The following is a 13,166-nucleotide window of genomic DNA, read 5'->3' as shown; positions in this document are numbered from 1 at the left end:
ATATTTCCAGGTCCACCCTGTTACGGTCAGAACTGACCAAGCGGTCAGGTAAGTCCTGCAAAAACCCGACCTAGCGGGGAGAATGCTCGCATGGTCCATCAAACTGTCCTAATTCCAAATTAAGTTCAAACCTCGGAATGCAATCAAAGCGCAGGCTATGGTAGACTTCATCGCAGAGATGACACCAGGAAATCCCACCCTCGAAACTTGGAAGTTACATGTAGACGGCTCATCGAACATCACTTGCGGAGGAGCCAAAGTGATACTCGAAAGCCAAAACGGGATCGTAATCGAGCAATCTGTCCGGTACGATTTTCCGGTCTAAAACAACCAAGTTGAGTACAAGGCTCTCTTGGCCAGCTTAACCCTGGCCAATGAAGTCAGGGCAAAAACCTTGGAGGTATGCAGCGACTCACAGGTAGTCAGCTCCCAAGTCAACGGAGACTACCAAACACGAGAACCCCTGCTCCAACAATACCTCACCAAAGTAAACAAACTAAAGGAAGAATTCGATTGTGTAACCATACAGCACGTCCTCAGGGAACGAAATGCTAGGGCGGACCTCCTCTCGAAATTGGCCAGCACCAAGCCGGGACAAGGTAACCGGTCGCTAATCCAGTAAGTCGTCAGGACGCCGTCCATATCAGCCACGACCGGCACCGTCCTACCAATCTCTAACCAGGAATCATGGACCCTCCTTATCCTACAATACCTCCTCAAGGGAATGCAACCCGAGAACTCTAAAGAAGCAAATCGGATAAAAAGGGAAGCCGCCAACTACACCATCATAGCAGGACAACTATACAAATGAGGATTCTCGTAGCCCCTGCTCAAATGCATCGAGCCCGGGGACACGGAGTACATACTCCATGAAATCCACGAAGGCTGCTGCGGCCATCATATCGGGGGAAAGACCTTGGCCCAGAAGATAATCCGAGCCGGATACTTCTGGTCCACAATCATTAAAGACTCCATACAGACAGTCAAGAACTGCGACAAATGCCAAAAGCACTCAGACTACCACAAAGCCGCCCCATACCAGCTCAGCATCATAACGGCAGATCGGCCGTTCGGAACTTGGGGCGTCGACCTCGTCGGTCCCTTTCCGACAGCCCCGGGACAACTCCGATACATCATAGTCGCAGTAGACTATTATACCAAATGGATCGAAGCCGAACCCCTGGCCTCTTTCACGGAAGCTCAATGCCGTAAATTCCTTTGGAGAAATATAATAACTCTATTTGGTATCCCGGAAGTCGTAATTTCTGACAAGGAACCCAGTTTGCTGACAAAAAGTTCAGGGAATTCCTAGAAGGACTACACATATCCCAACGCTTCAGCTCGGTAGAACACCCCAGACAAACGGCCAAGTGGAATCGGCAAACAAAATTATAATCAAAGGACTCAAAAAACGGTTCAACAAAGCCAAAGGACTCTGGGCCGACGAGCTCGGATCGGTCCTCTGGTCATATCGGACCACCCCCCAAAGCTCCACCGGGGAGACCCCCTTCCGCCTTACATACGGGATAGAAGCCATCATCCCAGTCGAGGTCGGGGACCCAAGTCCACGAAAAACCATCGGAGGCAATGACGAAGAGGCCGAGCGAGACCTCACAGACGAGGTCAGGGCCATAGCCCATATGCGAGAGCTAGCCCTGAAGCAAAAAATCAAGATAAGGTACAACCATGGCCTGATACGAAGAGACTTCTCACCCGACGACCTGGTCTTGTGATGAAACGACATTGGAGCTCCCACGCCAGGCGAAGGGAAGCTCACCCCCAACTGGGAAAGACCATACCGAATCAAAGGAGTGGTCGGAAAAGGAGCCTACAAGCTTGAAAAACTCGATGGAACCAAGATCTCGAGAACCTGGAATGCCGTCAACTTACGGCGATATTACATGTTGGCACACCCCCCCCTTAAAAATTATGTCTTTCACGTATAATCATCTTATTTTATTTTTCTTGTAGTGTTTTCGGGTACTCTTTTCCCCCAAACGGAGGGTTTTAACGAGGCCCAAACTTAATAAAATTTTATTTAAAAACGCACTTGCCCATTTCCCCGATATACTATCACAACGGCAAAACGACTAGCGGCCGAACATCGAGGACTGATCACCCTCGAGGCCTAAAAAATGGATGTCCACAACATACAACTAAACGGCCTACCAAACACCCTAAGTCATGACGAATTAGGAACACACACAAACGGCTTAAAAAATAGAAAAGCCCAAACGGCCAAAGTACACTCGCACCTGAGTCACCTCAAAATAAGTTAAAAACGGCCATAACAGCCCAAAAAGTATAAATCAACCAAAACCATAAAGCATCCAGAGTTACAACACACGGCCACAGCCAAAATACTAACAATGAAAATTACAAGTTCTCAGAACAGAAATACAAGAAACTACTGAAGATCGACGATCTGACCATCACAGACAGTCCTAAACGCCCCCATCACGGACACATCCACGTCCGACGCGAAAACCAAGGCCTGAGCCTTCATCGTCTCCTCCGTGGCAGCAATAGCCTCCTTCATATCCGCAAGCAACACAGCCTTTTCCTCCTTCAGACCTCCCACCTCGGCCGTCAAACCCGCCACATCGGTCTTCAAGGCGCCCACCTTGGAAAGAAGCACAGCAGCCCAAGACTCGGCGTCCGAGGCCCTACTCCGCTCTTTCCCAAGTTGAGACAAAAGCGAAGTCTCAACCTCGGACAAACAGAGGATCTCGGTGATAAAACATTATTTCATGGTTTATCTTGTGCTCAATTGAGTGGTTTTTATCAACTCTTTACCCACTTATTTATACTATTCGCATGTTTTACGTTTTCCTTCCTGATTTTGTGCTATGATTGAAAACATGCTTCTTTGGCCTTTAAATTGCTTATTATTAATCCTCTCTTATTACCATTAGATGTCTTGATATGTGTATTAAGTATTTTTAGAGATTACAGGGCAGGAATGGCTCAGAGGATGGAAAGAAAGCATGCAAAAGTGGAAGGAATACAAGAAGTTGAAGAAATTGATAAGCTGTCCAGCCTGACCTCTTTGCACTCAAACAGTCATAACTTGAGCTATAGAGGTCCAAATTATGTGGTTCCAGTTGCGTTGGAAAGCTAATGTCCAGAGCTTCACAACGATATATAATTTTCCATAGCTGCCCCAATGCCAGGTGACACGAACGCGTGGATCACGCGGACGCGTGACCTGGCAGAAACGCAATCCACGCAAACGCGTAGACGATGCTTCCGCGTCACTTTCCCGCAACCTGTACGTACCAAAATACGCTAGGGGCAATTTCTGGGCTGTTTCTGACCCATTTTTCGGCCTAGAAAGCACATATTAGAAGCTATAAAGTGGGGGAATCCATTCATTCATAATCATGCCTTCCATTATTCACTTTTCATGATTTAGATGTAGTTTTTAGAGGGAGAGGTTCTCTCATCTCTCTTAGGTTTTAGGATTAGGATTTCTTATTATTTCAATTTAGTATTTCAACTCTTTATCAGGTTCAATATTCCTTTTACCTTATATTTCTCTTCTACTTTCAGATACTTTAATGCTCTCATTTAATTACTTATGTTGCCAAATTGGCTTATGAACTCTTCATGTTTAGATTGATTTTCTCTTATTAATGCAATTGAGGTATTTCAGATTTATAATTCTTATTTAGATTTCCATATCCTTGGCTTTAATTGATTAACTGGAAATTCTTGAGTTATTAAACTTATCGTGATTGATTGTTATGTTTGCTAATTGAATTGAATTCCACTAACTCTAGTCTTTCCTTAGGAGTTGGCTAGGACTTGGGAAATCTAACTAATTAGTTCACTTAACTTTCTCTTGCTTTTGTAAGGGTTAACTAAGTGGGATTAACTTCAATTCTCATAAGAATAACTAGGATAGGACTTCCGAATTTTCATGCCTTGCCAAAAGTTTATTTTATAGTTATTTATTTATTTTACTTGTCATTTAAATTACTTGTTCCTTACTCTCAAAAGCCCGATTTACAAAACTCATAACCAATAATAAGAACATACATCCCTGCAGTTCCTTGAGAAGACGACCCGAGGTTAAATACTTCGGTTATCAATTTTTAAGGGGTTTGTTACTTGTGACAACCAAAACGTTTGTAAGAAAGGAATTCTTGTCGGTCTAGAAGCTATACTTACAACGAGAACTTATTTGTGAAAATTCTAGATCGCGCGAGAGTTTTGTTCTTCACTCGGCACCAAACTCCTCGGACGCCTTCACCGCCCTCTCCCTCGCCAACTCGGAAACTGCAAGCTGCTCCTTCACCCTCGCCACCTCAGCCTGAGACTGATGCAATTTCTTGTCTAGAAGGCCCACCAGGGCCATCACAGGTTCGGCATTCCGCACGATCACGGCCGAATGGAGGAGAGAGCGATAAAGCGACTTCGCCTGAAATGTCACATCGCACTCACGAAAGAACTCTTTCGTGCCAGGCATAAGATGCTGGTCAATGAAGGCCGGAGCATCGAAACGACGATCTATCACCAACGGGATCACAGTGTCCCCTTCCACCAGGTTCTCGCTGTCAACTTCCTCCGACTACCTCCGCTTCCGTGAAGCACCCTCCAGCGAGACGACAACCACATCATCGTCTTCCCCCGCCCCCAAACTGTGACCCGACCCTTGGGCACCACCCTCAGTCAAGATAGGTTCCTCAGAAACAGCCCTCGTGTCATCGGCAGGGCGGGAAGTGGGAGTGGACAGAGAACTGCCAGAGGGAGTCCCCTAGGTCAGCTGAGCCTTCTGCCTAGCAAGAGTCGTCAGACCACTGGCCATCTCAACTGCAAAAGAAAGAAAGGGAAAAAGCATAACTCCCAAGCTCGGTAGAGCAGCCACAAAGAAAAAAAAAAAGACAATTACACACCAACATAAGTCCGGCAAGCAACCGGATCACCCATCACATCCTAGGATTAAGAGATCGTTCCCCAAACAACTGCCAAAGGACGAGGGCCACGTCGCGATCTTCTGAAGACAAAAACTCCTGCGTCACCCACGTCAAAACGGAAGGCCCCGCGCTGAAGTTCCAGTACGTGGGAAACCGGCGCTCCCCCTCCAACGTTAGCCAGAAGGGGTGATGCCCCCTAGCAGGGAGAACCTTGAAATATCCACTCTTAAAACCGTGAAAGGAGTCTTCATATAAATCGAAGACGCGACAATAAGGCTGGGCCCTAAAAGACATGTACCCCTTCTTGTGCTTCCCCTCCTTAGTCGGTAAGGTGCATAAGAAGAGGAAAGGAAGACATTCACCAAAGCCGGGAGCTCCAGGAACTCGCAAATAAGCTCAAAAGTCCATATCGCCGCCCAGCTATTTGGATGCAGCTGGGACGGCACCACGGAACACCGGCTCAAAAGCTGCTGCACGAATGGAGAAAACGGAAGCCGCACACCAAGTCGGGTAAACATCGCCTTGTATACCCACATCCAATCTGTAACAAACCCTCTCATCAACCCCCGGAAGGACAAGATCGCACTCACGCTCAGCATCACCCCCTCTGCAAATAGTCCCCTGGTCACAGAGTCGCTGAAGGTCCGCCTCCATCACCCGGGACGGCGTCCCCCAAACATCGCTAGTTACCCAAGAATAAAGGGAAGGAATGCCACCGGCGGGAACCACCGGAACACGCGTACCATCAGTCCTCTGCCTTACCATACCTAAAATAGAGGCGAGCACCACCGTCAGCCCAAAAAACCACGCGGCAAAAACTGAGGGAGAAAGTTGAAAACACACGCCACTACCTACTGCCAGCAACACAGTGGTGCTCACCCCCTTCAAAAACTAACTACCCCCCAGAAACAGAATCCAGCCCTAATCCAGACTAAACCAAAAGAAAACGCCAAAGGAAGAAATTAAGCAAAAACACAAAGGAGCAGACAATGCAGATTATGAGGGTAAAGTAAAAGAACACCAACCTGATAAGATGAACGTAAGCTTGAAGAGAGCAAAGAAGCAAAAAGCACGACAGGAAGAACACCAAAACGAGAGAAAGAAGAGAAGTCCACAGAAAAGAGGCAAAGGCAACTGGGAAATGAAGCAAATGAGGGAAGGAAGGTAGGAAAGCCAAAACAGTTTCAAAAGGGCAAAAAGACATAAATAGCCCTAAAGATAACACGGCACGTAGGGGCAAAAAAGGAAAAGCAACCCAAACGTCCCCTCTCAATAAATACTCCCTCGGGAAAATGAAACTGACACGCACACCTCAGAAAATGCAACGGACGCAAGGATACAGAAGGGTCACATCAATCAAACGATCAGACGAACCTCGGCTTAGCCATAGAATTCGGAGCCGACGCGCCGACCTTCCCCGCTAAGGGACAAATCCATCGAACGACGATCCAAGAAGCCGAAGAAGGCCACGAACGGCCAAACCATATCCTCCAGCGACAGAGACCGACCTCACTCGCTCTCCCACTGCGGGGCAACTGTTACGGATCTGGCCCATGGATCCTACACCCGGAACGACCTCGAAACCCAGCTACCCAGGTCCGAGACGCTCCGCCTATCTAGAAGGCCCGGAACCGGCCCATTAGAGCTTCTAATCAACTATCAAATTCAAACGTCTCCCTTATCTTAGCCAAGATAAGATAAGATAGTCACCATCACCTATAAATAGAGGACCCAGGTCCTTCCAGGTATTCATTCATTTCTCACACTTTTTACCTCTCAGATCCATTATGACTTGAGCATCGGAGTGTCTTTGCAGGTACTACCCCCCATTGCTCCAGTCAAATAATCCAGCATCTGCCTCAACCCGCAAGTTTCCGATCCATCACTCAACCCGTACCAGAGACATCTCGTACAGGTATCATCAAGTGCTTATTTGAGTACCATTAAGATGATAGAAAAAAAATTTAATAAAAAATATTATTTTTTATTCTTTAGTGTGTTTGGTAAATTTTTATTAGTAAAATAAAAATACTAGAAAAATAAAAAAAAGTATCTTTTTTGAGAAGCTACAATTGACATCTTTTTTAAAAGATATTTTTTTCTTAAAAAAGATATTTTTATGTAATAAATAAAGAAAAATATATTTATATTGTTATATCTAAATATAATTAATAAATAAAAAGATACTTTTGTATGAGATGTCCAAACATAAAATTACTTTTATTTTTCTATAAGATTTTAAAAAAATAATTTGAAAAAAAAATTTTCTTAAAAGTTCACCCAAACAAGTCCTAAATTGATAGAAAAAAAATTTTAATAAAAAAAAATCTTTTTTTATTTTTTAGTATGTTTGGCAAATTTCTAGTAGTAAAAGTAAAAAGGATAATGCTACACATCCAAGTCTTTTTATGAATCAAATTCAACTAAGTTAAACAATAAGACTTGAAGTAATGCAACACATAACTAATTTTTGTTGATGTTAGACCAATTTAGTTGGACTTAGTTAACAAAAACACTTAGATGTGTAGTTTTTTTTTTTTTTCCGTGTCTTTAGATGTGTAGTATTATTCAAGTAAAAGTACTAGGAAAAAAAAAATCTTTTTTGAGAAGTAACAATTTACATCTTTTTTAAAAAGATATTTTTGACGTAATAAATAAATCAAAAAATACTTTTATATTGTTGTACCCGAACATAATTAATAAATAAATTTTTTTTGCATGAGATATTCAAATATAAAATTATTTTTATTTTTCTAAAAAAAAATTTAAAAAAGATAACTCAAAAAACTTATTTTTTAAGAAGTTTATCCAAACAAACTCTAAGTAAAAATTAATATGAAATAAAACAATTGACATATAAACTCATTATGTAGTAAAAAAAATTACATATAAAGTCACTAAATCACATAATAATTTTTATTTTTTAAGTACATATTTAATACATAAATGTAATTTTTAAAAATTTTGAAGGCCAAAGCCACTACTTACCCCTTTTCTATCCATCTCAAGGGGGAAAGTTAGATGCTCTTCCACTAAAATTCCACCAAAAATATTTGAACCTCACATCCAAGTTCAAAAATACTATCTGATTCCATATAACACTTGGAACAGCCAATTCTTTATTATGAAAAAAAATCACACAATTTATTTTTTATTCTCAACAAAATTTAAGGGTTATATTTGTCTTTGAAAGATCACTTATTTTTTAAATTGGTCCTTGAAAAATTAAATTAATGATATTAGTTCCTAAAAGATAAAATATAAGTCAAATTGATCTTTTCATTAGTTAAACAGTAGATTAATGCCACATGTCACAATATGATTAATTGATATGTCAGGTCAGTGACATATGACATGCCACGTGTGCCACATGTTACCTGACATGTCATAAATTTGTTTAGAGTCAAATTAATCCTTGAAAAGACACACGTAAATTATTTTTATCACTAAAATTTTAAAAATTAGTCAAATTAGTCCTTATATAAATCTCTCTTATTTTTTCTTATAACATTAAATTTTTAATATTTCTTAACCTTATTAATTTTAATCTCATGTGTTACACCTTAACAAATAATTTTTTCAAGTAAAATAATAAAAATAATCAAATTATTACAAAATTATTTTCTCATTTGTATTTTTAGATTTTACATTTTCAAATTCTAATTTTTTTGTAGTGAAATTTTTTTATATAAATAATTTTATCAAACTATTATTAGTTATATACTATAAGCTTTAATCTTTCGGACCTCACTAAATAAAGGGCAAATCACATAAACAAATAATTAGGGTTTCTAATTTACGTAAATGTCGTAAAAGAAGAAACATTACATGCATGTCTTAATTGATATTTCTATATAAATCGAATTTATTGAATTCGAATTAGCCATTTTAGTGTTAAATCGAATCAATGAGATTCGAATTAGTAGGTTTGAATGTAAATCGAATTTATTAGTATCGATTTACATAGGGTTGAAATTCGAATTGAGCACTCATAGTTTAGATCACTAGTAAATCAAAACAAGTTGTTTCGATTTAAGCTCATGGTTTCAACCCCTAGTAAATCGAATGGAATGAATTCGATTTAAACTCGGGTATTACAACGACTCTTAAAGTATTTAATATTAATATATGAGCCTGTTTAAAATCTTAAACCATATTTTTCAAAAGACCGTTTAAAACAAAACATAAATCCATATACATACAAATACATAGTATTAACTTATAAGCTTTACATAACACAAAACCTATCCCTCTTACAAATTTGAAAAGTTAAAAGGCGAGGGAAACATAAATACTAAAACAATATAAAAATATCGTCTAAACAGAAAAGAAATAAGCTTTCCTAAACTTCATCGTCCATAACCTAAAAGAGAAAAGACCTGTAGGAGAGTGAGAATATCGTCCTCACTAGTTCTCACTATAGGGTTAGAGAATTGCTATAATAAGATACGTAACAATAAAACTTTTTAAGGTACAATGATCAATAGCCGCCTTATGTATCTTTTCAAAACCAAAGATATATATTCAAAAATCCAAGACCTTTTTAAAGTTTTTCCTAGACAGCATGAATAACCAAGTTGTTCCAAGCATAGGGTCATTAAGTCTATGCTGAACCAGTTTAGTTTGTCATACTTTACTAAACCAGAAACACAAATCAAACACGGCCTTCGGCTCATCTCATAATCAACTAAGGCCCTAGGCCCAAACAACTCAATTCACAGCCAATTCACCACAAATTCAACCAATTCTAGACACAAACACAAGTAAGAAGGTTCAAACACAAACAAGCAGTTACATCAAGTAGAGCAATTAGCATTTAAACATAATTATTCATATAGGCAAACTAATTACAATATGCACACCCAAATAATGTCATATAGATGCATATGATGAATGCCTGTCCTATGGCTGATGAGTCTCATCTGTCGGTTATAAAGCCAAACCCGACATGTCCGGTAGCTAACCCTGGACAGAACACCAAACACGGAGCAAGTGGGACAACGCCCCAATCCTTGCATCTTACCCGCGTACCCGGAACAGGGGACAACTTCACCCTGCCTCTTACTCAGGTGGTGTTATAGTTCTCAACCCAGAGCAAGCGGCGATACAATTCCACCCTTGCATCTTACCCGGAGTTTCGAACTCTCAACCAGAGCAAGTGGATAACACCACTGCATCTTACCCGGTATTCTCGCCTCTTACCCGGAACAAGTAGATAACACCACTGCATCTTACCCGGAGGTATATTACAATCAAATTCAAGCTTATTTTCATTATCATTCCAATTCATTCATAACCATTCATAATCATTCATTCATCATCATGTATGCACTTCCTTCACAATCCATCTCAAGTCAAATCATCATTCATGCCATATCACACTTTTCCTCAAATCACTTTTCTTTGAAAACAACAATCAAATTCATCTTTATCTCAATTTCAAAATCCTTCTCATATCTCAAGCTATTTCAAGCTCCCAAGCCACTTTTTCTTCAAAATCAATTCCTTTTTAAAACGGAGCCACTTTATGTAACATTTTCTCAAAACTTCCAAACAATTACAAAATCATATCAAATGGCAATTTTCTTTGAAAAGACTCAAAATCCTCCTCTTTGAAGCCATCCGTTTAACTACTTTAAAATAAGAGTTATCAATTAATTATTCTGGCAAGGTCTCAAGACTTTAAGGGAGAACAACTAAATTCCTTTTCTTAAATTTATTAAAATTCTTGAAAAATCATGTTTTCTTGATTTGAATTAAATCAAGAAAAATCCAAATAAAACCAAATCATTTAGAGCCGAAAACCCATCTGTTTGAACAAAAACAATTTTTAAGTTCATTCCTTAAAACCAATTCCTTAACTTTTCCAAAATATCGCAAGCGGAGTCATTCGATCAAAGTCTATTTACTTGTAAATTCACTGAAGCTCCGCCGAATGAAATTCTTAAGTCAAATTCAAAAACATAAACCCTTCTCATATTAAAACAGCCTCAAAACATAGGTCTTTCCTTAAGAAACAAAGCTCCATCAAAAATCTCTTTGCAATAATTTAATTCAAGACTTAAATCATCACTTTCTTAAATAGTTCAAGTTAAAATAATATAAGTGTTAAGTTCAAAAGTTTCTAAACAACGTTTCAAATAAAGTCTTGGTTTTTATAGAAATTTCGGCAGCACCTCCCCTAAAACTTGGACTTTGTCACCCTTTTCGGGTCCCAACCAAAACATTCCGCAACCATTTCCAACGAGTTCAAAACCAAATCAGTGTCCAATAAAACAGAATTCAGACTTTCAAACTTTAAATATCATATCATATCAAATCAAACTAATTCAGAATCTCCAATTTTAACAAATCAGTCGATAATTCAATCAAGCAGACGACCATATTCATCCAAGACAAAACAGATAACTCATAAGATGTACATAATCACCGAAAATGCATTTCGCACATCAATATCAATATATAACAATTCCAATTATAACAGTAAATTCTTAGAAAAAGTCCCTACCTCGAAAAGCCGAAACCCGAAAACGAAACACATCAAGGAAACTTTTACTCTTAGCGCGCAATCCGCGACAGCCGCAACTACAGCAACTTTAATCACGGCACGTAAGAACCAAAACTCAAACCTAAAGCATTAATGTTGCAAGAACCTTAGAAGTATATAACAGAACATCGACTAAAAGAATTCGGAACAGGAAACAGCTTACCAAACTTACGAATTGCCGAGAAAAAGGAATGGCGATTGGACGACGCGACAGCTTGATGTCGCATGCACGACTACTAAACTCAGCATGCAAGAACCACAACTCAGCCCTACATTACCATCATCTCAATTACTCTAATAGGCTATGACGGAAAACTGATTTCAAAGGTTTCAGAGACGATAACGCTTATCAAGAAGACAGTGGCTCCACCGGCGATTTCTGGCGGTCAGAACGGCGACTCAAAGCTTTGACGGTGACTGGGTAGTGATGAACGGCGGTACAACAGCCATCCAGACGTGACGACGGTGAGCCCAGCAACATGACGGCGACGGCGACGGCAACTCTGCGACGCCCTCTTTCTCGCATCTTCACCCTCCCCTGTTCACGATTCCAACGGCGGCGGCAAGAACGGGTTCGGCGATAGAGATCCGACGAAGCTGGCGGCGATGATGCGACAGTGGCGGCGAGGCATGGTGCAGTGGCGGTGTGGCTCCTCTTCAGCGACGATGGCCACTCCTCTCTTTCAAGGTCGCGCTCTATCTCCCTCTCTCCTGGTCCCTCGACGGTGCGGCGTCAGCGGCGGTGAGGCCCACCAGCTCCGGCCTGTCTCCCTCCTCTTCTCTTATCCCCTATCACGGCTCCCTCTTCTCCGTTCCTCTCCCTTTCTTCTGATCTTTTCTTTGTCAACAGCTGCTGCTGTGTTGCGTTTTGTGTGTGTGTCTGTGTGGGGTGTGGGGGTGAGGGAGATGAGTAGGTTAGGGTTTTTGTTAGTGAAGGTAAATTAGGGTTTCTATTGCGTAATGAAATTAGGAATTTTAGAGATTAAGATAAAGTAGTAATTAATTTTTTTAATAAAAATAAAAATATAAAGTAAAAGATCTAAATTCAAATTAAATATATAATAATCATCTTTGAAATACCATTTTATTATCAACTTGAAATTTATTTTTGAATAAATACTAATTCAATGAAAATTGATGATAATTAGATTAATTCTCCTTTATTTATAAAATAAGATTAAAAATATGAATATTTAAAATTAAGGCATATAAAATATTCACTATTTTTCAATTATAAGAACTCTTAATAATAAATAAGAATATACTTAACTTATATATAAAGATTTCTAAAAATATAATATTAAATAAATATAATAGATCGTAAATAATTTATTAATAACTTTTTAAAATTGTGGTCTTACACCTTGACTTGCGAATGAGAATTAAGGAATCCTACCATCGTCATAACCACAACTATGGCAACTATGATGAGTCAATCTTGCTTCGTCAACCCCTAACATCGAGAAGTAAGTCAAGCAAACATAATTGACCTTAATCCATAAGTCCTAGCTAACTTACTAATTTCTTAGTAAAAAGCTAGCGTCAATGGAAACAAGAGCCAACTAACTACCCAAGAATTACCACTAAATATCGGACATTATGACTCTAGTATCCTAAGAACCCAATTCTCAAGCCAAGGTGTAAAAAGCTACTCAAAATTACCAAGTGGCATTTTCACGAACACTTGGTGGGTATAAAAC

This window comes from Arachis ipaensis, chromosome B8, assembly GCF_059453495.1.
Source record: "Arachis ipaensis isolate K30076 ecotype BB chromosome B8, ASM5945349v1, whole genome shotgun sequence".
Taxonomy (NCBI): Eukaryota; Viridiplantae; Streptophyta; class Magnoliopsida; order Fabales; family Fabaceae; genus Arachis; species Arachis ipaensis.
Note: the sequence above shows the minus strand (reverse complement) of the source record.